Source organism: Prionailurus bengalensis, chromosome A3, assembly GCF_016509475.1.
Source record: "Prionailurus bengalensis isolate Pbe53 chromosome A3, Fcat_Pben_1.1_paternal_pri, whole genome shotgun sequence".
NCBI classification, from domain to species: Eukaryota; Metazoa; Chordata; class Mammalia; order Carnivora; family Felidae; genus Prionailurus; species Prionailurus bengalensis.
Genome location: NC_057354.1, coordinates 114,736,925 through 114,763,016, shown reverse-complemented (window position 1 = coordinate 114,763,016; position 26,092 = coordinate 114,736,925). Strand labels below are relative to the sequence as shown.

Genomic DNA, 26,092 nt, shown 5'->3' with positions numbered 1-26,092 from the left:
TGCAAATTTGGAAGATAACAGTGTATTTCTCCCTCCAAGTCACACAGAAAACTGTCATCTGAAAATAGGTTTGGCAGTAATCTCTTTAACAGTCTATGAATTTGCGTTGTCTATTCCTACTCCCATTCTCCATTTATAAACAAATTCCCTATCCCTAACAAATGAGGGCACTTAGGTGGCACGGTCAGTTGTGTATCCAACTCTTGATTTCAGCTCAAGTCATGATCTCACAGTTCATGGTATCAAAACCCACAGCGGGACCAGCGCTGACAGCACAGAGCCTGCTTGAGATTCTCTCACTCCCTCTCTCTACCCCTCCCACGCTCACACAGATGCTCTCACTCTTGCTCTCTCTCTCAAAATAAACTTAAAACAAAATGTGACCCAAAATTGCATCCGTTCATAATTATGTATGACAATGCCTATTTCACCAAAACCTCACCATTCCCTTCAAAGTAATATTTTGAAAGATAAAGTAATTTAATTCATGCCCCCATTTGATAAAAATTGAAATCTAATGCCCTTATATTTGGCATTTCAAATTAAATTAAATATTCTATTTCTTTTTTTTTTTTTTTAATTTTTTTTTTCCACGTTTTTATTTTATTTTTGGGACAGAGAGAGACAGAGCATGAACGGGGGAGGGGCAGAGAGAGAGAGGGAGACACAGAATCGGAAACAGGCTCCAGGCTCTGAGCCATCAGCCCAGAGCCCGACGCGGGGCTCGAACTCACAGACGGCGAGATCGGGACCTGGCTGAAGTCGGATGCTCAACCGACTGCGCCACCCAGGCGCCCCAAATATTCTATTTCTTTAACCAAAGAAATGTTAGTTAACTTCTAAGCAAAATGTATTTGGACTTCTAAGATACTTATTTCTACTTGGATGGTAGAACAGCAATGTGATTCTTGCCAGTCACAAGTTTCCCATTACCAATGTTCAGCAAACAACTACTATCTATAGGCCTTTACAGAAGACAAGTTCAATTCAAAATCAAGCGTATTATGCTGCATCATGCTGCTGTTTTAAATCACCATCCTGAAGATTTTGACATGCTCCTACCATTAAATTTTCTAACTAATGGGGTTTCTCCTTCAATAGTCAAAAAGTGGTCTACTGACCAGAATCATCTGATGTGTTTACCTAAGAAAGAGATCTCTAGGTCTTACCACAGAGCATCACAAAGCCATTATCATTGCAATCTCAGGGGATGAAGACATTTTTTTAAACAAGATTTTAACAAGCTCTCCAGGGGACTCCTATACACATTAAAATGTTAGGCCCACTGCCATACATGAGTTTATTTGCCCATGCTATATGAATGAATGTGGCAACAGGCTCTTGGAAGGTTTACAACTGAGATTTTTTCATTACCATAAAAAAAAAATCACATAATCTTTAAATTAGCAAAATATAAATGGATGAACTTTTACCTCCAAACTACTTTAAAGCTGTAACTTTCATTGTTTCTTAAAATTTACAATAGTTTATTTTTAATGATGTTTTTAGCCTCCCATTAGGATCACTGCCTCTCCAGCTTTTGCTCTCAAATAACCTTGATGACAAAGTCAACTCAGATTCTTAGAAACTAGGTGATACACAAATTCAAATTCCCTCTTAAATCTTCTGTTTTAGTCCAAAAATTCATGACATTTATATTTGTGTTACCATAGTAATAGGAGTAACTATTTGTAATCTCAAAACTCCCATACTCCTATTTGCAATTTAAATGGAGGCTTCAAGAAGATATACCATGTTTATCCTCTAACACAGAGTCAGGTATTCTACTGAGGAAATATGAACCTGAATCATAAAAGGCAACCACCTAAAATGATAGAAATGCTTAAAATTGGGTCCATAATACTTAATGGGTATCTAACCAAGAATCATTTTCTTCCAATTGCAACTAGTGTGTTTTTCTTCCTTTTTCTAACGTTTCTTTGGGTTATAACCAGTCAGTTGATTGATACTAGTGAATCTGGATACTTTGATAGCAAATCCAAAAACATAATCTGTAGAAAAATAAAACAAGTCTGCCTTATTGGACAGAATCAGGACTAAGGTAACACTTCCCACACAAGGTAACACTTCCTTCACCAAAAAAAAAAAAAAAAAGAAAAGAAAAGAAAAGAAAAGAAAAGAAAAGAAAAGAAAAGAAAGAAAGAAAGAAAGAAAGAAAGAAAAAAGAAAAAGGAAAAAGTTTAAAAGGAAAAGTCAGAATTTTCACTTTTCACATATTTCCACCCCAAAACCGATTTATAGACATGACCACATTCTCACCTTATTCTGTGTAATACAGATCTTCTTCTCTAAGAGCTTTCACTTACAGACTTTAACCAGAAAAAGTAGATCGGGCCCAGTGGACTACATCAAATGAAACGTGTAATATGACTGCCTATTTGTGAACTGATAGAACAATAGATCTGAAACAATCTAAGCGTCCACCAAAAAAAAACCCAACCAAACAAACAAAAGAAATGCCTGATTAAATAAATTATAGTGAATCCATGAAGTAGAAGACTAAACAAATGTTAACCAGTGATGCAAATTTTTATGAACCCCTATGGGAGATGTCTTAATTCAGAAGAAAAAGAAAAGCACTGTACAGAACAGAAGGTATAATATGTTGTCATTTTGTATGTGCACATATGTGATTATGTAAAATATTTCTGGACGAACATGAAATAAGTGGATAAAAGTAACTGCATCCTGACTAAGAGTAGAGCGAAATTATACTTCTCACTGGGTAGTTTTTTTGTATCTTTCACATTTTGTACTATGTACATGTACCACCTATCCAAAAACTGAGTACAAAAAAAGATGGTGCATTCATATAACATAATAACATGAAGTTATAAACAATGATGCTGCACCAAGATACAGAAGCAACCTAAGTTCCATGAATTACTGAATAAAGAAGATGTGGTATGTATACAGAATGGAATAATGCTCCATTAAAAAAAAAAAAAAATGAATGAAATCTTGCCATTCATGACAACACGATAGACCTACAGGGTATTAAGGGAAGTGAAATACTCCAGAGAAAGACAAACACCTTTATCATTTCCCTTACATCCAGAATCTAAAAAACAAAGCAAATGAATGAACAGGCAGCAACAACAAAAGAGAAACAGACTGGGTGGCTAGAAACAGACCCAAGAGGAACAGACTGAGCACCTGGGTGGCTCAGTCAGTTAAGCACCCAACTTTTGATTTAGGCTCAGGTCATGATCTCATGGTTCATGAGACTGAGCCCTGCAATGGGCTCCATGTGCTTGAGATTCTCTCTCCCCCTCCTTCTCTCTCTGCCCCTCTTCCACTCACTTGCATGCATTCTCTCTCTCTTAAATAAATAAACTTCTTAAAAAAAGAAAGAAAGGGGCGTCTGGGTGGCTGAGTCAGTTAAGCGTCCGACTTCAGCTCAGGTGATGATCTCACTGTTCCTGAGTTCGAGCCCTGTATCGGGCTCTGTGCTGACAGCTCAGAGCCTGGAGCCTGCTTTGGATTCTCTGTCTCCCTCTCTCTCTGCTCCTGCCCTGATCACACTCTGTCTCGGTCTCTCAAAAAGTGAATAAAAGCTAAAAAAATAAAAATAAAAAAGAAAGAGAAGAAAGAGAGAAATAGACTCATAAATATTGGGAACAAACTGGTGTTGCCAAAGGGGAGAGGAGTAGAGGGATAGGTGGAATGGGTGAAAGGTATTAGAGGTACAAACTTCCAGTTATAAATAAATAAGTCTCAAGGATGAAAAATGCAGCATAGGGAATATAGTCAACATTACTATAATACACTTATCGTGGTGAACATTTTGTAAAGTATATAATTGTTGAATCAGTATATTCTATACCTGAAGCTAATATTTTATGTCAACCACATGTCAATTAAAAATAATTTTTTAGGGGCACTTGTGTGGCTCAGTCAGTTAAGCATCCAACTTCAACTCAGATCATGATCACCCCGTTCATGGGTTCGAGCTCCACATCCGGCTCTGTGCTGACAGCTCAGAACCTGGAACCTGCTTCGGAGTCTGTGCCTCCCTCTCTCCCTGCCTCTCTCCCGCTCAAATTCTGTGTGTGTCTCTCTCTCTTAAAAAAAAAAAAATAATAATACTTTTTAAATACTTTTTTTTAATGTTTATTTATTTTTGAGAGAGAGAGACAGAGAGACAGAGTGCAAGCAGGGGAGAGGCAGAGACAGAGGGAGGCACAGAATCCGAAGCAGGCTCCAGGCTCCAAGCTGTCAGTACAGAGCCTGACGCCAGGCTTGAACTCATGAACTGCGAGATCATGACCTAAGCCAAAGTCAGACACTTAACTGGATGAGCCACACAGTGCCCCTCTTTTTTTTTTAATGTTTATTTATTTTGAGAGAGGGAAAGAAAGCATGAGCAGGAGAAGGGAAGAGAGATAGGGAGACAGAGAATCCCAAGCAGGCTCCACCTGTCAGCACAGAGCCCAACGTGGGGCTCAAACTCATGAACCATGAGATCATGACCTGATCTGAAATCAAGAGTTAGACGCTTGACTGATCCACCCAGGAACTCCTGAATTAAAAATAATTTTTGTAAAATGATGCTGCATGGGACGCCTGGCTGGGTCAGTCAGTGGAGCATGCAATTCTTTGTCTCAAGATAATAGGTTGGAGCCAGGCATTAAAAAAGAAAAAAAAAAAAAAAAGATGCTGCAGACATCTGTTTATTGACATGGGGAAAAAAGCCTCTAAACGCTAAACCCAACTAACAAACCATTGTTAGACTTAAGACAATACCTATATTAATAATCTAAGTTAAATAAAACCCACTGCTAAAAATTGCCATTGACCAAGAAAAGATACATTAAAGTATTAGGATACATACACATGGACCAATTTGACAAGATTTCCCCCACTAGCAAAAGGGGATTTCCCCTTCTTATTTCACTTCCCTACCCTATTTCTGAAAGGTATAAACAGAGAGCAAGAAAACATTCTAGGAGGACCTGGGTGGCTCAGTCGGTTAGGAGTCCAACTCTTGGTTTCTGCTCAGGTCATGATGTCATGTTCATGAGTTCGTGCCCTACATCAGGTTCTGCGCTGGCAGTGTAGAGCCTGCTTGGGATTCTCTCTCTCTCTCTCTCTCTCTCTCTCTCTCTCTCTCTCCCCCTATCTCTCTCTGTCCTTCCCCTGCTCGTGTTCTCGCTCTCTCTCAAAATAAATAAACTTTAAAAAATTTTTTGAAAACATTCCAGACAAGAAAAGAGGACATTAAACACCTTATTAGTATCTTCCTTCATGTAATATATAAAACATAATAGTTTCAGGTTGGTTGGTTGTTTTTCTCACTTGTCCTGCAAGAGATTTGAGTTATTCTCCACTCTAACTCTTTCAGCCATCATTTACCAGACAATGTAGAGAAGCCAAGTTGCTTTTTGAAGTAATTAACTATAATCTAATGCAATTTTTGTTTTTGTGCTTTTGTTGTGGCATGTTTGAGGCCTGTTTTTTCAGTAAGCATTGGTAGTGCATGTGCCAGCTCATCCGTCTAGAATTATGTTTCTGATTTTGCAACCATAAGATGTAAACAAAAAGAATCTCAGCAAGTTCTTCCTTGCTAACTAGCCAAGAAAACACACCTAATATGCACTAAGAGATGGGCATGTCAGGTATCAGATACACACGAAAAGGAAAGGTAGTCAGGCATAATGGCCACAAAGATAAAAGGCTTTCCAAGGAGTTCACAGATGGGTAATTTAGGAGGAAAACTAACTTTGAAAACTAAGGGCTGTGGTTAAACATGGAAAGTGAGCTGTACGTGTGCATCCACTCTACCAAACCTTTCCATACCCCTTTGGATTGTTTTCACTGAACTATCACTAAAGCAAATGTATTAAGGTAAAAGCTTCCCAGATTGAAGAATATTTGGGTTTAAATGCAGGTGCGTCCTCTCCCCATTCCCAGAAGATCATACCATAAAAGTTTTGAAAGCCTCAGCCATGCTCAAGAACTTTTACCTTTAAGAGGTCTTAGACAATACCACTGGCACCTTCTTTTAAACCACAGCCACCAGAAAAATTCAACTAAAGAAATAAAAACTCCTTCCCAAACCCCCTCTGCACTTAGGCCAATTAGATAGATAGATAGACAGACAGACAGACAAACAGACAACCACTCAACCAACCTTAGCTCTATAAGCCAGCATTTCCCAAAATCAGAATTGGTAGACCTCTGTATCAAAATAAATTGGAGGGGGTGAGTGAGCCAATGATGACTATGTTGGGGACAGGAAAAACAAGAGTACCAATACCAATGACAATTAAGGAAGACCACGAAGTCTTTTCTAAGATGAAGACTTTGACTTGGACACACTGAAAGTTTTAGGAGGCAGAAAGACAACTAGGTAAGATGTCTAGCTGGTAAAGAGTAAGAGCCTTAAGTGCAAAAAAAAGCATGAATGACAGAAACGTATATTTCAGAGCCATTTAATTAGTGGTGAAAGATGAGAATGGCTGAGCAATCTTAATATGCACAAACTACTGATGACAGCACAACTGCTAAAAACATAAGTCTTTGGATACAGACACTTGAGCATGCAAGTAAGAAGTTGAGCCAGGGAGAAAGAAAAATGGGGTGCAGCTCAAGACACAGAGGGAAAATACAGTACAGTGAAAGCAAAGAGTTAAAATTTTCGATGTAAACAGAATTTGATGCACTGTAATGAATGAGCACAATGAGAACAGAGAAAATGCTAGTCAATGTATTTGGTGAGTATGAGAAATCAGTAACCCTAGGGCAATAGTTTTCAGTATTTGGGGGTAAACATTAAATTACAAGTAGTGAAAGACCAGAGAAGTTACAAGAAAATGGAGACGGCAAATGAAAACCACTCCAAGAACAGCTGAAAGCAGCTATCATTGCCTTAAAAAAAAAAAAAAAAAAAAAGGTCTCTATGTCTCCCAATCTGAAATCTCCAACACCTCAAATACATCAATTCACTCACTTTATGAAATAGAACCTTAGGCATTAGCAATCATATGTTTAAACCTCCCAACAAAGTAAGTTATCTTTGCTGTCATGGAAAAGTCAACATTTTTTTAAGCATGCTTTTGGAATAGATGGCAACCAACATGAATGAGAGGGCATTTTTTGGAAGATAGTTTCTAAGATTTTTCTCTACACATTCAAATTAAACATGTATTAGACATTAACAATCCTGTACATGGTTCTATAGAACTCAAGCCAATAGTTCATACTAGTTTTTTAAGATTTTTTTTAATGTTTATTTTGACAGAAAGAGATAACAAACGGGGGAGGGGTAGAGAGAGAGGGAGACAAAGAATCCCAAGCAAGCTCCAGGCTGCCAGCACAAAGCCCTACATAGAGCTTGAACTCATGAACCATGAGATCATGACCTCAAAATCAAGATTCACATATTTAACCAATTGAGCCACCCAGGCGTCCCTTAAAGATTTTATTTGTAAGTAATCTCTACACCCAACGTGGGGCTGGAACTCACAACCCCAAGATCAAGAGTCACATGCTCCACTGACCCAGCCAGCCCGGCGCCCCATCAATAGTTCATGTTAAAAAGGAGAGTGATAATTTAAAATACTAGCATTTGGTAATGGTAGCAAAGCTTTCATCTAAGGACATCAAAGCAACTCTTAAACACCTATTAATTATAGTCATTCTGAACTGTCCTGTTTGCTGCAGCAGAATACAAGCATGAACATGATCACATTCTACCTGAATGACACAAAGTATTATTTAAAACATTTGTGTTTAATATTCAATAATTATGATAAATGGGGGTATAACAACAAAAGTTGTTTTGGATAAGTACTTCAAAATGAAAAGTAAAATCTTCTCAACATGAACTTCAGTAACTGTCATCCAGAAAAATTCAGAAGGCCAGAATAAACTTTTTTTATTCTACTAAAGAAAAAAATCTATTAAACAAACTACAAACACTGTAAAAAAATACAACAAAAACACTGTTTTCAGCTACTTTAGATATACTTGATGTTTAATTCAAAAAGGAGGTAATAAGGCAGAAAGAACTACAAAATGGGAGTAGAGGAACAGCCAGAATTTAGTGTACCTACAATGTGACAGGCACAGTACTGGGTTCCTTAAAATGTTATTCTTGGTTAACTGTCATAGCAATCCTATGACACAGTCACTATTATTTTTAGCTTACAAACAAACAAGAACACCAGAGTTTCCTCAAGTTCATATAGCCAGTAAAGGGCAATGCCAAGATTCTTGGCCACGCTGGTCTGTCTCTGAGCTGTGAAGCTGTCCTACTCAGCACAGTACCTACTCTAAGAAGCAAGTGATCCAGGTTAAAGTACTAACATTTCCACAGATCTAGGTTTCAGTTTCCTTTTCTATAAAATGAAGAGGGTAAACTCAATTATGTCTATAATTCTAGGTTATTATAATATACTAAGAGGTAGAATTATTTAGATTCATGCTTAAAGATACTTACCAATCACTTGTATACATTTTACTAGGTATAGCTCTAGGTTATCAGCTTTCATTCTATGCTCTTCTTGAGTGTTCTATCAGAAACTTAAAAAAGATCAACATAGGGGGTACCTGTCTGGCTCAGTCAGCAGAGAATGCAACTCTTGATCTTGGGGTCATGAGTTTAAGCCCTACATTGGGTGTATAGCTCACAAAAAAAAAAAAAAAGAGAGAGAGAGAGAGAGAGAAAGAAAGAAAAAGATCAACATAGGAGAGACAGAGCAGATACCAAGACCTCATTCCCAAAAGTAAGAAAAGAAATACACCAAAAGAAATATATAAGACAATTTAATGATGCTTAAGAAATTACAACTTTTGGGGCGCCTGGATGGCGCAGTCGGTTAAGCGTCCGACTTCAGCCAGGTCACGATCTCGCTGTCCGTGAGTTCGAGCCCCGCGTCAGGCTCTGGGCTGACTGCTCAGAGCCTGGAGCCTGTTTCCGATTCTGTGTCTCCCTCTCTCTCTGCCCCTGCCCCGTTCATGCTCTGTCTCTCTCTGTCCCAAAAATAAATAAACTTAAAAAAAAAAATTTATAAAAATAAAAAAAAAAGAAATTACAACTTTTTTTTAATGTTTATTTATTTATTTTGTGAGAGAGAATGAGCATGAGCAGGGAAGAGGGACAGAGGGAGAGGGACAGAAAATCCCAAGCAGGTTCCAAGCTCAGCGTGAAGCCAGACACAGGGCTTGATCCCACAACCCTGGGATCATGACATGAGCTGAAATCAAGTCAGACACCCAACAGATTGAGCCACCCAGGTGCCCAAAAAAATTACACCTTGATAAAAATCCTACAACAAAGCCTTTTAACATAAAGCTTTTAAATTTATGAATCTTAATGTGTTTTCATCATCAAAAGAATCACCAGAGTTCATTTATTAATTGCCAGCATTATTTATAAGACTTTGACACTTTGACTTTAAGACAGTAAAGACTGAGGTTCTTTGGAAAAAATGGCAGATTCTACATCTGGGGCAGGAAATGTAAAATGAGCCTGGAACATCTTATCCCAGATATGATGGTTAATTTTATATGACTCCTTGACTGCCAGGATGCCCAGACATTTGTTCAAATACTATTCTGGGTTTGTCTGTCAGGATGTTTCTGAATGAGATTAACATTTGAAATTGTAGACTAAGTAAAGCAAATTGCCCTCCCTGATGTGGGGAGCCCTATCCAATCATTTGAAGGCCAGAATGAACAAAAAAGCTGACACCCTCACAAGTAAGATGGAATTCGTCCTGCCTGACAGACTTCAGGCTGGTACACTGGTTTTCTTCCTTCCTTCAGACTAAAACCAAAAAAACACTGGCTCTTCCTGAGTCTTGAGCTGGACCGGAACTACATACACCACTAGCTCTCCTGGGCCTCCAGATGCTAAACACAGATCTTGAAACTTGTGAGCCTCTAAAGTTCATAAGCGAATTTATTATAATAAATCTCTTTCTATATATATGCATATATCCTTTTGGTTATGTTTTTCTAGATAATACAGACTAATACACCACAATGCAAGAAAGTTATCACCGACTATTAGGGCCATGTCTAGAGGACTCAAGAGTCAGCTTAAAGAGACTCCAACTGACTAAAGATGGGACAAATTGAGTATCTTTTAAGTCTATGAGTTCACAATGACACTTGAAAATTTTTTTTTTTGCTGGTCACCTGTATCCAAAGGTACCTTTTATCCTAATGCTAAGGAACCAATTCATTATTTTGATAACTGGTAAATAAAGGAAAAGGATCAAGCATTACTTATCCCACTTTTTCTAAATGAACTGTTCCTTCAAGTAACTAGATTGAGGACAGGAAATATCCTCTTAGAGAAATATTATAGATAATAAATGAGGATAGAGTGATTAAAAACTGTCACCACTTCACAAGTCCTAATAAATTATTAGATCTAAACAGTGATCACGAATGGCTACCGGTATCACCAAAGAGAGACAATCAGGCAATTCCCTACTGTCTGACAAAAACAAAAACAAAAACCCTAAATCTGATCTAGTCCCTAAATCTGTGTTGTTCACTACAGGAGTCACTAGCCCCATGTGGCTACTAGGCACTTGCAATTGTAGCAAATTCTAATTGAGATGTGATATGTGTAAAATATACACCAGATTTCTAAGATTTAGTACAAAAAATGTAAAATACATCAATAGTTATGCTGGCTTCATGTTGAAATAATATTCTGGATATAGTAAGTGGAATAAAATATATTAAAACCAATTTCTCAGGGCGCCTGACTGGCTCAGTCAGTTAAGCGTCTGACTTCAGCTCGGGTCATGATCTCATAATCTGTGAGTTCGAGCCTCGCGTCGGGCTCTGTGCTGACAGCTGAAAACCTGGCACCTACTTCGGATTCTGTGTCTCCCTCTCTCTCTGCCCCTCCCCGCTCACACTGTCTCTGTCTCAAAAATAAATGAAAACATTAAAATAAATAAATAAACAAACAAATAAATAAATAACCAATTTCTCCTGTTTTATGTTTTTAAAGTGGATACCAGAAAGAATTCAAATTACCAATATGTGGCTCAAATTTATGGCTTTCTTTTTATTTATACTAGACAATGCTGCTCTAGATCTCATTAACAATTTTTATAAAATAAATGTGACAGAAAAACATGTTGAACACCATCCAGAGATGGAGTTACAAAGATCCAGGCTGCAAGAATCTCTAAGAAAGAAAAGACCCAGTTTCTTCAACAACAAAACAAAATTGCAAGGAAAAAAAAAAAAAGAAAAAACAGAGTGAGATGGAAAGGGAATGTGTAGATTTAAAAAGACATAATATAAGGAAGGAGGCAAAAAGGTCTCCTCATCACATCTTTTCTTTCTTTCTTTCTCTTTTTTTTAACATTTATTTATTTTTGAGAGAGAGAGTCCAAGCATGGGAGGGGCAGAGAGGGAAGGAGACAGAAAATTGGAAGCAGACTCCACACTATCAGCACAGAATTTAACGTGGGACTCGAAGTCATGAACTATAAGATCATGCATGACCTAAGCCAAAGTTCAACGCTCAACCAATTGAGCCACCCAGGTACCCCAGCTCTTTGACATTAAACTGGAAAAGACAAGAAAAGAAAAGGTATACAGATCGGGGAAAAAAAAGAATAAAAACTGTCCATCTAACATGATTTTCTATATACCAGCAATGAAGAAGTGGAATTTGAAATGAAAACACAGTAACATTTATATTAATACCAAAAAAAAAAAAAAGTTTCATACTTGGGTATGAAACTAACAAAACTGTATAAAACCTACATGAAATAAACTACAAATTCTGATAAATGAAACCATAGAACTAAATAAATGAATGGAAACATATTCCATGTTCATGGATAGGAAGACTCAACATTAACAAGATGTCAGTTCTTCCCAATTTAATCTACAGATTCAATGCATCCCAATCAAAAGCCCAGCAAGTTACTTTGTGGGTATCAACAAACTCATTCTGAATATTTATTTCATGGAGAGGCAAAAGACCAAGAAAAGCCAACATAATATTGAAGGAGAACAAAGTTGGAGGACAACTGCTGCTACCCAACATTAAGACTTACTATAAAGCTACAGTAGTCAAGACAAAATGATATTGGCTAAAAAACAAATACAGCAATGGATCAGAATAGAGAGCCCAAAAATAGACACCTGGAAATATAGTCATCTGATCTTTGACAAAAGAAAGGAGTCAATAAAATTAAGAAGAGTCTTTTCAACAAATGGTGGCTGAACAAACAGACATCAAATATGGTAAATCTCTACCTCTTCTATTCAATTTTGCTGTGATCCTAAAACTGCTCTAAAGAAATATTTTTTAATAGTAATATTTTTTAAATACTTATGAGACATATTAACCACTTGCAACATATGAGCCTTATTTGAATTGCAACTTAAAAACAGTTTAAAAAAAAATTGTGACTGGGCGCCTGGGTGGCTCAGTCAGTCAAGTGTCCAACTCTTGATTTTGGCTCAGGTCATGATGTCATTAGTTTGTGGAGTTGAGCCCACATCAGGCTCCACACTGACAGCACAGAGCCTGCTTGCGATTCTTTCTCCCTCTTAGCCCCTCCCCCTTCTCTTAAAATAAATAAACTTTAAAATCATAATAATACGGAGGTAAAAATAATATGGGAGGGCAGATGCAAGGGGATACAGGTGAAACAAACTGGCAATGGGCTAATAATTTTGTAGTCCTGGGACAGGTAAATGGGAATTCATTACACTATCCTCCCCAGTTGTGTAAAACCACAGAATTTGAGTTAAAAAGAACTTTGGAGGGGTGCCTGGGTGGCTCAGTCAGTTAAGCGTCTGACCTTAGCTCAGGTCATAATCTCACAGTTCATGAGTTCGGGCCCAGAGTCAGGCTCTGTGCTGACAGCTCGGAGCCTGGAGCCTGCTTTGGATTCTGTGTCTCCCTCTCTCTCTGCCCCTCCCCTGCTCAAGCTCTGTGTCTCTGCCTCTCAAAATAAATAAATATTTTTTAAAAAAGAAGAAGAACTTTGGAAATCAGAGAATGGTAAACGTGAGCGAAAGAAATGGAAACAAAGCCAAAAATATCTGACTTTGTGACCTGGATAAAAAACTTTGAGTTTCAGTTTTTTCATCTATAAAAATAAGTATAAAACACTAAGTACCTTACACAGGGTGGCTTAGCATTAAGTGGAATAACACATACAAAAACATGTATTTCCTTAAAAAGCCAAATGTTTCCTAAAGTACTAAACAAACACAAACTCGACTGGCCTAATCTCTTTTTGAAAGTGAGAAAAATTTTTTAAATCCTCATAAGTCTACATGCAATTTGCTCCTCCTTCCTAAAACCATCCCTTTATCCCCAGTAACCATCACTTTATCCCCAGATTATACTGTATACAGTGTATCCCAGTTTTATACAGAAGACACTCTACATATTCCCCATGCTTAAATGGTGACTTATTTTAAGATGAAAAGAATTTTACAAACTTACCACTCACCAGCTAGTGTTAGTTACTACTACCAGTTATTTGGTGATTTTTAGAGTTCCAAATAGACACACTTCTTTTGGCTAACAGGTGGTACTTATTACTTTTGCCATTAAGAAATAGTTTAATGAGGGGTGCCTGGGTGGCTCAGTCAGTTGAGTGACTGACTTCAGCTCAGGTCATGATCTCACGGTTTGTGAGTTCGAGCCCTGCGTCAGGCTCTGTGCTGACAACTCAGAGCCTGGAGCCTGCTTCGGATTCTGTGTCTCCCTCTCTCTCTGCCCTCCCCCGCTCATGCTCTGTCTCTCTCTGTCTCAGAAATGAACATTAAAAATTTAAAAAAAAAGAAAGAAATAGTTTAATGAGCTTCCTTTCCAACCCAGGCCCAGCAGAATGGCTCCTGCAAAGAAGGGTGGAGAGAAGAAAAGTCATTCTCCATCAACGAGGTAGCGACCAGAGAATACACAATCAACATTCACAAGCGCATCCATGGAGTGAGTTTCAAGAAGCATGCTCCTCAGGCACTCAAAGAGATCCGGATATTTGCTATGAAGGAGATGGGAACCCCAGATGTGCGCATTGACACCAGGCTCAACAAAGCTGTTTGGGCCAAAGGAATAAGGAATATTCCATACCATATCCGTGTGCAGTTGTCCAGAAAACATAACGAGGATGAAGATACACCAAACAGGCTCTATACACTGGTTACCTATGTACCTGTCACCACTTTCAAAAATCTACAGACTGTTAATGTGGATGAGAACTGCTGATTGTCAAATAAAGGTATAAAACTATAAAAAGAAATTGTTTAATGAGTGTTTGCCATTAAAACTAGCCCTGATATTCACATCCCAGAGAAAGCTAAATCACTTGATGCCAGTTCTTTACGGATTTCAAGGATCTCACACATATTTTAGTTAAAATTTATTAAAAATTTCTTTCCTCAGGGTGCCTGGGTGGTTCAGTCAGTTAAGCATCTGACTTTGGCTCAGGTCATGATCTCATAGTTTGTGGGTTCGAGCCCCACGTTGAGCCCCATGTTGAGCTCCACGCTGGCAGTGTAGAGCCTACTTGGGATTCTCTCTCTCTCCTCGCCTCTCTCTCTCTACCCCTCCCCCACTTGTGTGTACATGTGCTCACTCTCTCAAAATAAATGAATAAACTTTAAGTAAAAAAAAAAAAAATTTCTTTTCTCAATTTTTTTAAGTTAAATACCTTAGGAAAGAATAACGTATTTAGGCAAAAACAACCTAATAGATGCTGCAACATTTGTACAATGGTATAAATCATTTCGGTCAATGGTTATTTTGGGGTGTCAAATTTTAGATACTTTGGTCACCTCTATATAGTCTAAAGTTTTCTATATAATGAAGCATTTTTATGATAGAAAAAAAGCTTTGTATAAATATAGAATAATAGAGGACTTCATTCTATAAAGGAACATGGAAACAATAATGAATACTAAATTGTCTTGTAGTTACTGATGTAACTTCATTAAATGAAAATTGCTATGTAAAAGAAGTTAATAGGTCTCCATCAGTTGGTCATCAATTAATAGTAACTATTTTTAATAGAAATATAATCTTTTAATAAAATTTTATAAATTTTTAATGTTAGTGTCCAGTGGAAAATTTTTAAATTTTGAGGTGACATTTATGTAATTGAAGAGTTCTGAAAATAGTTACAATGACATTACTGTTCTGACCTCTGTTCTCATATATTATCTTGGAGAGCCATCTGAGGCCTCAGAAGAATGGGGGAATGACCAGGAAGCTCAGACAACAGGAATCAAAATTTACAAGTCCCAACCAAGAGTCAGGAGTCCTACCTGTGTAACTCAATCTGTGGTTCAAGAACCACATTCAAGAAATCAGCTGGTGTGCTTAATAAAAAATCAGACTCCCCCAAAACCTAACCCAAAAAGACTGAATCAGAATATATATGAAAGTATCAAGCCACATAACAGCACTTCACTAAAGATTATTTTATTTTTTCCTATAAACCTTAAATAGCTTCCCCCAGCCCATGAAACCATCTCACATCATTTAAATAATTCCAAATATCTCATCTTGCAAAGTGATCCTAGTACCTGGTTCTGCCTCTCTTGGCAACAGGATGCATCCGCAGACCTGAGATCCTTCTGGCTTCAGTTAACACCAAGGGACCCAGGGCTGCCTACACCTAAGTGGGGCGGACTACAAAGAGCTTCTACCCTGGGATTAACAACTCTGCTCAGGAGCTTTCATGTTCATCTTCTAACCTGGAAGTCTCTGAATTTTGCACTGCCTACAACTCCTAGTAGTATTAGCAAATTTCCTTCTCCTGGTAGCAAACCTAGTTATTTGTTCTGTCAGTGATTCAACTGCAGAGTGTTCTGTCAGTGACCAAATTGTACAGTGATAAATCTTCGAAGAAGTGCCTCAGATTAATTACAAAGGAGGCCTCCTTCTCTTACTTTTTATCTCCTTGATACCAAAACTACCTTCCACACTTCATATCCCTGAATTTCAACTCCATACTCTCCCCCAAATTCCTGACATATAAACTGTTTTATTTCACAATCAACATCTATTTGTGTTTTTTGTTTTCATCTTAATTTTATTGTCAATGTTGTCCATTATAGATAGAATTTTAGATATAAATACATCTTCTCTCTAACGAGGACATTTCCATTCTTCGTTTTTAACCTATTCTCAAAAGCTAGAAAACACTACAGTACTGTTTCAGGTTACAGCATATTATTTATGAAAGAAAATTTTTAAAAAATTTTTAAGATTTATTTATTTTTGAGAGAGAGAGAGAGACAGAGCATGAACAGGGGAGGGGCAGAAAGCTAGGGAGACACAGAATCCGAAGCAGGCTCCAGGCTCTGAGCTGTCAGCATGGAGCCCAATGTGGGGCTCAAACTCATAAACCTTGAGATCATGACCTGAACTGAAATCAAGAGTCAGACACTTAACCAACTGAGCCACCCAGGCGCCCCTATAAAACAAAACTTTAAAAGGGTGGAGATACGTAGTTGATTAAACTACTAAAAAATTTAAAATACCAAACATTTTGATTTGATCATATGTACATACTATATTTTTATTAATATTCATTAATAATGTTTATTTTAGGGTCACTTGGGTGGCTCAGACAATTAAGCCTCTGACTCTTGATTCTGGCTCAGGTCATGATCTTCATGGTTCATCAATTCAAGCCCTGTGTCAGGTTCTGCATCAGCAGTAGAGACACTACTTGGGATTCTCTCTCTCTCTCTCTCTCTCTCTCTCTCTCTCTTTGCCCCCTTCTCTCTCTCTTAAAATAAATACATTTTAAAAAATAAGAATAATAATGTTTATTTTAGGGAAATGTTATAAACAATTCAATATTATTATACAGAAAAGGCTAGTTACTACATCCAGTTAGTCATTTAAGACTGTATTAATCACACAGGAACTTTCTGGCAGGATTCCTAATCTCCAATATTTTAACAGAAAGTTACATATGTTGAACTTCCAGGTAAGTGAATCTATCAGGTTACAAAGCCATATATATATGTGAAATGAAGTTATTTTAGGATAAGAGATGATTTATTTCAATTTTACATTTACATATATTTTCTAAAATTTCTTTAAGGTATCTGAACTACTTCTGTAATAAGAGTAACACAAGCTTTTCTTTTTCATAATTTTCAATAGCCATCTCTCCAAACAGAGGAACAATTCTGTTCCTGGGTGCTCACAACACTTTTACTCACTACACTTCAAAATGTGGCTAGTTTAAAAGAGCTAATGTTGGTTTAATTGATCTCAGCCTCTGTCCTATTTCAGACAACTACTCAAGCAGTTTTATAGTTACGTTTGTTTCGTTGATTCATCCACTTAATCAAACATTTTATTAAATACCCATTCAATGCTAGGCACTGTCACATCCTGGCTTCCTAATGAGTCTTAGGGTCACTGTCTGTTGACATCTTTCTTTTATTTTATTTTATTTTTGAGACAGAGAGAGACAGAGCATGAGCGGGGGGGGGGGGGGGGGGCAGAGAGAGGAGACCTAGAATCTGAAGCAGGCTCCAGGCACAGAGCCCGACACGGGGCTAGAACTCACTGACCGTGAGATCATGACCTGAGCTGAAGTTGGATGCTGAACCGACTGAGCCACCCAAGCGCCCCTGTTGACATCTTTCTTGATGGAACAGCATACATAGTTCTCATTCACACTCAGGATGCACTATAATTCCATAGAGATCAAGTAAAAAAATACTGTAACTACATGAGCAAAACACCACCATTATTGCCACCATTAATACCTTGTCCAATCTGAAGCAATGTTTCAGGTTGAAAGTTATTTCATACAGTCACCCACTAACTAGCCAGGAAAAGTTTACCTCTCTCAAACCCCACCTAAAAATTTTGCCTTTTTTATATTTTCAGATTAACTTACACATTGATACATTCACATGGATGCTAACAACAGCCTGCAAATTATGAGATATTCTGTTAAATTATAAAGATTGTAGACCCTTCTTTCTTGGGTCTAAACATAAGACAGGCATATTTATGCAGAAAAACGTTTAAAAAAATAAACTTTCTGTTTTGAAATGCCACTAAAACCAAGCATGAGGAAGATTCAATAATATAAAATTGAATCAAAAAAGTCTTACCACCAGATTCAGAAAAATACAAACTAGTAATAGCACCATACAAAATTAGGATTAGGTGTGTGGTACATTTTTTTGTTAATAATCTTTCACTCAAATGTTTCTCTAACTGGTATACCTGGGATGTGGTCTGGGAGTATAATGAACCTAACTCTAACTCTCCTTGAAATGACGTACAGTAATGCCAGTACACAGCTACTTTTGGAGGTGATATTTGTCATGTTTCCTATTCCTCCATCTTTTAATGTGTGTGAAACAAACTGAACTGCATTAGAGAAACATACCAAATCACGAAATAATCTAACAAGACAAAAATGAAAGCTTTATTTAAAAACTAATTTAAAGAAGACAACACTAATGACCTTACAGAAATAAAAAAGGTTATAAGGGAACACTATGAACAACTGCACACCAACAAATGAGACAACCTAGATGAAATGGATAAATTCCTAGAAACACACAAACTATCCAAATTGACTAAAGAATAGAAAATTTCAACATATGTATAACAAGTAAAGAGACTGAGTCAGCAACCTCCCAACAAAGAAAAGTCCAGGACCAGAAGGCTTTACTGCTGAATCCTACCAAACATATAGAATAGAATTAATGCAATCCTTCTCAAAGTCCTCCAAAAAACAGAAGAGCAGGGACCACTTCCTAAGTCACTCTACTGCGCCACCCTGATAACAAAGCCAGACAAAGACATCACAAGAAAACTACAAACCAATATTCTTTATGAATACAGATGGAGAAACCCTCAGTGAGATACCAGCAAATGAAATCCAGCAACACAGTAAAAGGATTATACTCAACCAGTAGAATTTATCTCAGGAGTGCAAGGGCAGTTCAATATATGTAACTAAACAATGCAACAGACCACATTATTAAACGAAAGTAAACACAGCACATGATCATTTCAATTGACACAGAGAAAGCATTTCACGAAATCCAACACCCTTTTGTGAAAAATACAGACTTGGAATAAAAGGAAACTTCCTTAAACTAAGAAAGGGACATTTGGGAGAAAACCCACAGCTAATATCATACTCAACAGCAAAAAGTGAAAGTTTTCCCCCTAAAATTAAGAATAAGACAGGAATGCCCACTTTTGCCACTTCTATCCAACATTGTAGTGGAAGTTCTACCCAAAGTAATTAGGCACGAAAAAGAAATAAAAGGCATCCAAATTGGAAAGGAAGATACAAACTCTCCTTATTCACAGATGACTTACATTAAAAAGTTCTAAAGAAAAAAAAAATTCTAAAGAACCCACATTTACTTTAAACTATTTAAAACATCTAATTAAAACTATTAGAGCAAATAAAGGAATTTAGCAGTGTTGTAAGAATATCAAACAAAACTCAACTGTATTTCTATGTATTAGTGAGGACCAACCCAAAAAAGAAACTAAGAAAACAAGTCTATGTATGATAGAATCAAAAAGAATACTTAGCTATAAATTTAACCAAGTGTATGAAAGACATATACACAAAAAACTATAAATATTACTGAAATAAAGATCTAATAAATGAAAAAAAAAATCCTGTGTTTATGAGTCGAAAGACTTAATACTGTTAAAACGGCAATAATCCCCAAAGTGATCAAAGGATCCAGTGAAATCTCTATTAAAATCTCAACTCTCTTTTTTGCAGAAATGGAAAAGCTGATCCTCAAATTCATTTGGAATTTCCAAGGGCCCTGAATAGCCAAAATAATCTTGAAAAAGAACAAAGGTAGAAGACTCACAATTCCCAATTTCAAACCTTACTACAAAACTAAAGTGATCAAAATAGTGTGGTACTGGCATAAGGACAGACCAATGGAATAGAACCCAAAGTCCAGAAATATGTCCAAACATCTACAGAATAGAAAAGAAAATCCAGCAATAAACCCAAACATGTATAGCCAATTCAATGGCAAAAGAAGAAACTCTTCAACAAACGGTGCTGAGACAACTGGACATCCACATGCAAAAGAATATGGGAATGCAAGCTGGTACAGCCACTCTGGAAAACAGTATGGAGGTTCCTCAAAAAACTAAAAATAGAACTACCCTACGACCCAGCATTGCACTACTAGGCATTTATCCACGGGATACAGGTGTGCTGTTTTGAAGGGACACATGCACCCCCATGTTTATAGCAGCACTATCAACCATAGCCAAAGTATGGAAAGAGCCCAAATGTCCAGCAACGGATGAATGGATAAAGAAGATGTGATATATATACACAATGGAGTATTACTCGGCAATCAAAAAGAATGAAATCTTGCCATTTGCAACTACCTGGATGGAACTGGAGGGTATTATGCTAAGTGAAATTAGTCAGTCAGAGAAACACAAAAATCACATGACTTCACTCCTACGAGGACTTTGTAAGAGACAAAACAGACGAACATAAGGGAAGGGAAACAAAAATAATATAAAAACAGGGAGGGGGACAAAACAGAAGAGACTCATAAATATGGAGAACAAACTGAAGGTTACGGGAGGGGTTGTGGGAGGGGGGATGGGCTAAATGGGTACGGGGCACTAAGGAATCCACTCCTGAATTCATTGTTTCACTATCTGCTAACTAATTTGGATGTAAATTTTTAAAAATAAAATTTTAGGGGCGCCTGGGTGGCGCAGTCGGTTAAGCGTCCGACTTCAGCCAGGTCACGATCTCGCGGTCCGGGAGTTCGAGCCCCGCGTCAGGCTCTGGGCTGATGGCTCGGAGCCTGGAGCCTGTTTCCGATTCTGTGTCTCCCTCTCTCTCTGCCCCTCCCCCGTTCATGCTCTGTCTCTCTCTGTCCCCAAAAAAATATATATAATAAAACGTTGAAAAAAAAATTTTTTTAATAAATAAATAAAAATAAAATTTTAAAAACAAAGTATAAAAAAGATGTGGCATACATACAATAGAATATTACCCATCCGTAAAAAAGAATGAAATCTTGCCTTTTGCTAAAACATGGATGGATCTAGAGGGTATAATGCTAAGTGAAATAAGTCAGTCATAGAAAGACAATACCATATGATTTCACTCATAAGTGGAATTTAAGAAACAAAACAAATGAACAAGAGATACACACACACCAAAAAAAGAAAAAACAAACAAACAACAACAACAACAACAACAACAACAACAACAACAACAAAAACCCCTTTTAAATATAGAGAACAAACTGGCAGTTACCAGAGGGGATACGGGTGAAAGAGGTAAAGGGGATCAAGAGCACACTTACTGTGATGATCAGTGGGTAATGTACAGAACTGTGCAATCATTATATTGCACACCTGAAATTAAATATAGCGCTGCATGTTATTACACTTGAATGTAAAAGAATAAATTAATTTTTAGAAAAGAAAAAAAAAGAATAAAGCTGGAACCCTACCCTCACCCTATATACAAAATTTATCTCAAAATGAACCAATAACCTAAATGTAACAGCTAAAACTATAACACTCTCAGAATAAAAACAGGGGCAAATCATCACGACCTTGCATTTGCTAACAATTTGGGTGGTTTTTTTTTTAACGTTTATTTTTATTTTTGAGAGACAAAGAAAGACACATCATGAGCCAGAGATAGAGGGAAACACAGAATCCAAAGCAGGCTCCAGGCTCTGAGCTATCAGCACAGAGCCCACCCAACATGGGGCTCGAACCCATGAACCGTGAGTTCATGACCTGAGCCGAAGTTGGACACTTGATTGACTGAGCCACCCAGGCGCCCCAGCTAAGTGTTTCTTATTAGACATACTATCAAAAGTACAAGCAAACAGGGGCGACTGGGTGGCTGAGTTGGTTAAGTGTCCAACTCTTGATTTTGGCTCAAGTCACAATCCCAGAGTTGTGGGATCGAGCCCTGCACAGGGTCCATGCTGAATGTGGAGCTTAAGATTCTCTCTCTCCCTCAATCCCTCTCCCCGACACATGCATGCATTCTTCCTCTCTCTCTCAAATGGAATGAAATGAAATGAGATGAAAAATAAACAAAATGACTTTAAAAAGTATGAGCAAACAAAAGAAAAAATAGGTAAAAGTGGACTTCATCAAAATAAAAAAGTTCTACACATGAAACGATATTGTCAAGAAGTTGAAAAGACAACCGTAAAGGAGAAAATACTTGCAACTCATATATCTGATAGAGAATTAATACCTAGAATATATACAGAACTCTTACAACTCAACAACAAAAGGACAAGCAACCCAATTTAAAAATGTGCAAAAGACCTGAATAAACATTCCTCCAAATAAGGTATACACATGGCCAATACACACATGAAAAGATGTTCAATATCATTAGTGATTATGAAATGCTAATCAATCTACACTGCCATACCATTTCACGCTAGTTAGGATGGCTATGAAAGAAGGAAAGGAAAGGAAAAGGAAAACAAAAAGGAAAAGGAGAAGGAAAAGGCACCTGGGGCCTGGTTTAGTCAATAGAATATGCAACCCTTAATCTCAGGATCATAAATTTAAGCCTCATGTTGGGCACAGAGCTTACTTTAAAAAAAGAAAAAGGGGCACCTGGGTGGTTCAGTCGGTTAAGCCTCCGACCTTGGCTCAGGTCATGATCTCGTAATTCATGAGTTAGAGCCCCACATCCAACTCTGTGCTGACAGTTCGGAGCATGGAGCCTGCCTCAGATCTTGTGTCTCCCTCTCTCTCTGCCCCTCCCCTGTTTGTGTGCTCATGCTCGCTCGCTCGCTCTCTCTCTCTCTCTCTCTCTCTCTCCCTCTCAAAAATAAACGTTAAAAAATTTTTTTCTAAAGAAAATAACAAGTGATTGACAGGATGTAGAGAAATTAGAATGTTCGGATGTTGCTGGTGGGACTATTACATGGTACAGCCAGTGTGGAAAATAGTTTGGCAGTTCCTAAGTAATTCCTATAGAATTAGCATATGATCCAGCAATTCCAACAACATCCAAAAGAAATAAAAACAGATATTCCAACAAATATTTGTACACAAATCTCCATAACAGCACTAGTGACAAACACCAAAAGATGAAAACAATTCAAAAGCCTACCAACCAATAACTGGATTAACAAAATGTGGTATGTGCATACAAAAAAATATTATTCAATCATAAAAAAGGAATGAAGTACCAATATATACTACAATTTGGATAAACCTTGAAAACATTATACTAAGTAAAAGAAGCCAGACACAAAAGGTCACAAACTGTATGATTCCATTTATATGAAATGCCCTAAATAGGTAAATCCACAGAGAAAGAAAGCAGACAGGTGACTGACAGCAGCTATAGGTAGGCAAGAATGGGGTGCAACTTAATAGCCTTAATAGGTTAACTGATTAATAGATTTCTTCTGGGGTTATAAGAATGTTTTGAAACTCAATACAGCTGGTAGCTGCACAATATTGTGAATATAATAAATGCCGATGAAATGTACACTTTAGGAGTGCCTGGGTGGCTCAGTAGATTAGTCCGACTCTTGATTTCAGCTCAGGTCACAATCTCATGGTTTGTAAGATCAATCCCCATGTCAGGCTCTGCACTGACAGTGTGGAGCCTGCTTGGGATTCTCCCTCCCTCTCTCTCTGCTCCTCCCCCGCTCACATTTTATCTCTCTTTCAAAATAAATTAAAAGAAAAAAGAAATGTACACTTTAAAATGGCTAACTTTACATGATGTGGATTTCACCCTGGTAAAAAGAAAAAACAGACAATTTACACAAATCTCCAGTTTACAGAAGTTCGTAAGCATGATAAAAATGAAAAATCATTATATCAGAAACTGTGAAACTTTCTCTCTTTCCCTCTGTCTCTAATCTTCTGTACCTGGTTTAACACCGAGGACATCCATAAAACATATTAACTTACTCTGTATTACTAAAATAGGGGCACTTTATTTACTTACTACATTTTTGCCTGATAATCAATGAAAGAGGTAGGTTAAAAAAAAAAGAAGAAGAAAAAAAGAAGCTAGGTCAGTTTATCACATCATTTGCGGTTAACAGTTGAAATAAATGAAAATTAGGGGCACCTGGGTTACTCAGTCAGTTGAGCGTCTGACTCTTGATTCTGGCCCAGGTCATGATCTCAGTTCAGGAGCTCAAGCCCACCATCAGGCTCCATGCTAACAGTGCGGAGCCTGCTTGGGAGTCTCTCTCTCCCTCTCTCTCTGCTCTTCTCTTGTACTCTCTCTCAAAATAAATAAACTAAATAAGGAAATATATGAAAATTATTTTCAATTAACATAATATTGGTTGGAATCATATTTTGTTTTTATATTCGAAACATGATTGTTTTAAAAAAAACCATGTTATATATACCTAACAAGATGACTTAGTAAAGGATACTTCAGGTGTTACACACATTTCTTGGGACTCAAACTGACTCCTATGTAAAAATTAAAGGGGCCTTAGCTGGCTCAATCAGGGGAGCATGCAACTCTTGATCTCAGGGTCATGAGTTCAGGCCCCACGTTGGGTGTACAGATTAGTTAAAAACAAAATCTTTTTTAAAAAATTTAAAACATGCACATGCATACAGTTTGTTTTCTCAGGGTTTCAACATCTTTGGAATATAGCACTTCAAACTGCAAAACGAAATAAACTTAGAAAACATCTATGGACAGACATAGAGTACCAAAATCTAAATCAACTCAAATTTGCATTTATAATGCTACACCAAACAATAAAACAATGGTCATGTGTAATAAAATAGGTAGTGAAACCATGAAAGTTCTCAGTGGTATATTGAATTTTTAAATATTAAATAAATTAATACCAGTTTGGCAAGTAGAATGACACCTAAATTATGCATTCTCCTGGGATAAAGCTCCTTTAACTAGACAAAGCTGGGATTTAGGGAAAATTCTCATCTCTAGATCTGTGTGACAGACAGAGGAGTCAGCAGGCAACATACATAGAATAGGGTCTTACTGGCCCCGTTTAAGTGGAAGCCTACACTCGTCCTAAACCCATGCCCTGCCACCTAGACTCATGGAAGATGCCACCGAGATCTCGAGAGTACTTGGTCAACGCATTGTTTAGTGGGCATCTAGAAAAAGGTAGTCTGTTCTAGTTTCTTTTCTTCCCCACTGCCCCCCACATGGGGGCAGAGTACTAGAACACAAAGTATCTTTGCCTGGAAACAGTCTCTAGACAGACTGAAAGGAAGAGAAGGAAGCAAATGTACAGCAATGGTGAGCTGAGAAAGGAGTCTAGACTCTAAACATATTTAAATATGGCAAAAATTAAAACTGCTGAAAATACTTAAATCCTCCTCAAACATTTCCCAAAAAATATAATAGGAGAGAAAAAAAATATCTAATGTATCAATCCTTGGTTTTAATGTATTAAAAATGTGGGCAGTATCTAATACTAAATGTTTTTTTTGTCTTAGGAGAAACATTTGTTCATGGCCCGCAATCAATACCATTTTATCCATGTGAATTTCCAAAGGTTGTGGAGAATGTTAATCCAGTAGCATAACAGACTACCTGTCTCAGAGAAAAAAAGTCTTGTGAACAGAGCCCTAGAACGAAAACATTGATTAGCTGCTCACCACAGGGCTGTGCTAGTAGCTAGCTGCATGGTCATGTAATCTTGTGAAAATAATAATAATGATAATAATAATAATAATAATAATAATAATTTTAAGGCTGAAAATAATGTGAAAATATATACATTATAAAGATGTAGTATCAGTGGTGACTAACTAGCCATGTTTCTAAAATGTACTAAAAAATATGTGCCCCAACATTAAAAATATAAAGAGATAATTTTAAAAGAGCCCACAATGCCCAGAAAATTGTGTGGACTGCACCTACAAACTGCTTTCTCTTGACATGGCCCATAAAATGTGAACAAGGTAAACTTAAGTTCCATCTAGACTCTTAATATAGCTAATTTCAATTGCTTTCAATAAATGTTTCTCCTGAAATCAGTGCTCCTCAACTAAACACTGAAGACTAGAAAGATAAAGTGGCAAATGAGGAAGCAAATCCTCACAGAAAGTTTAAAA

The 26,092-nt window shown here is 37.3% G+C and overlaps 1 protein-coding gene and 1 pseudogene across 2 annotated transcripts in view; one reads left to right on the top strand and one right to left on the bottom strand.

Moving 5' to 3' along the window:
* The window catches only part of MEMO1 (mediator of cell motility 1), a 124,954-nt gene that overhangs the window by 73,716 nt on the left and 25,146 nt on the right, over positions 1-26,092 (bottom strand). The gene's annotated exons all lie outside the window — the stretch shown is intronic.
* LOC122497279 lies at positions 13,842-14,256 on the top strand (annotated as a pseudogene).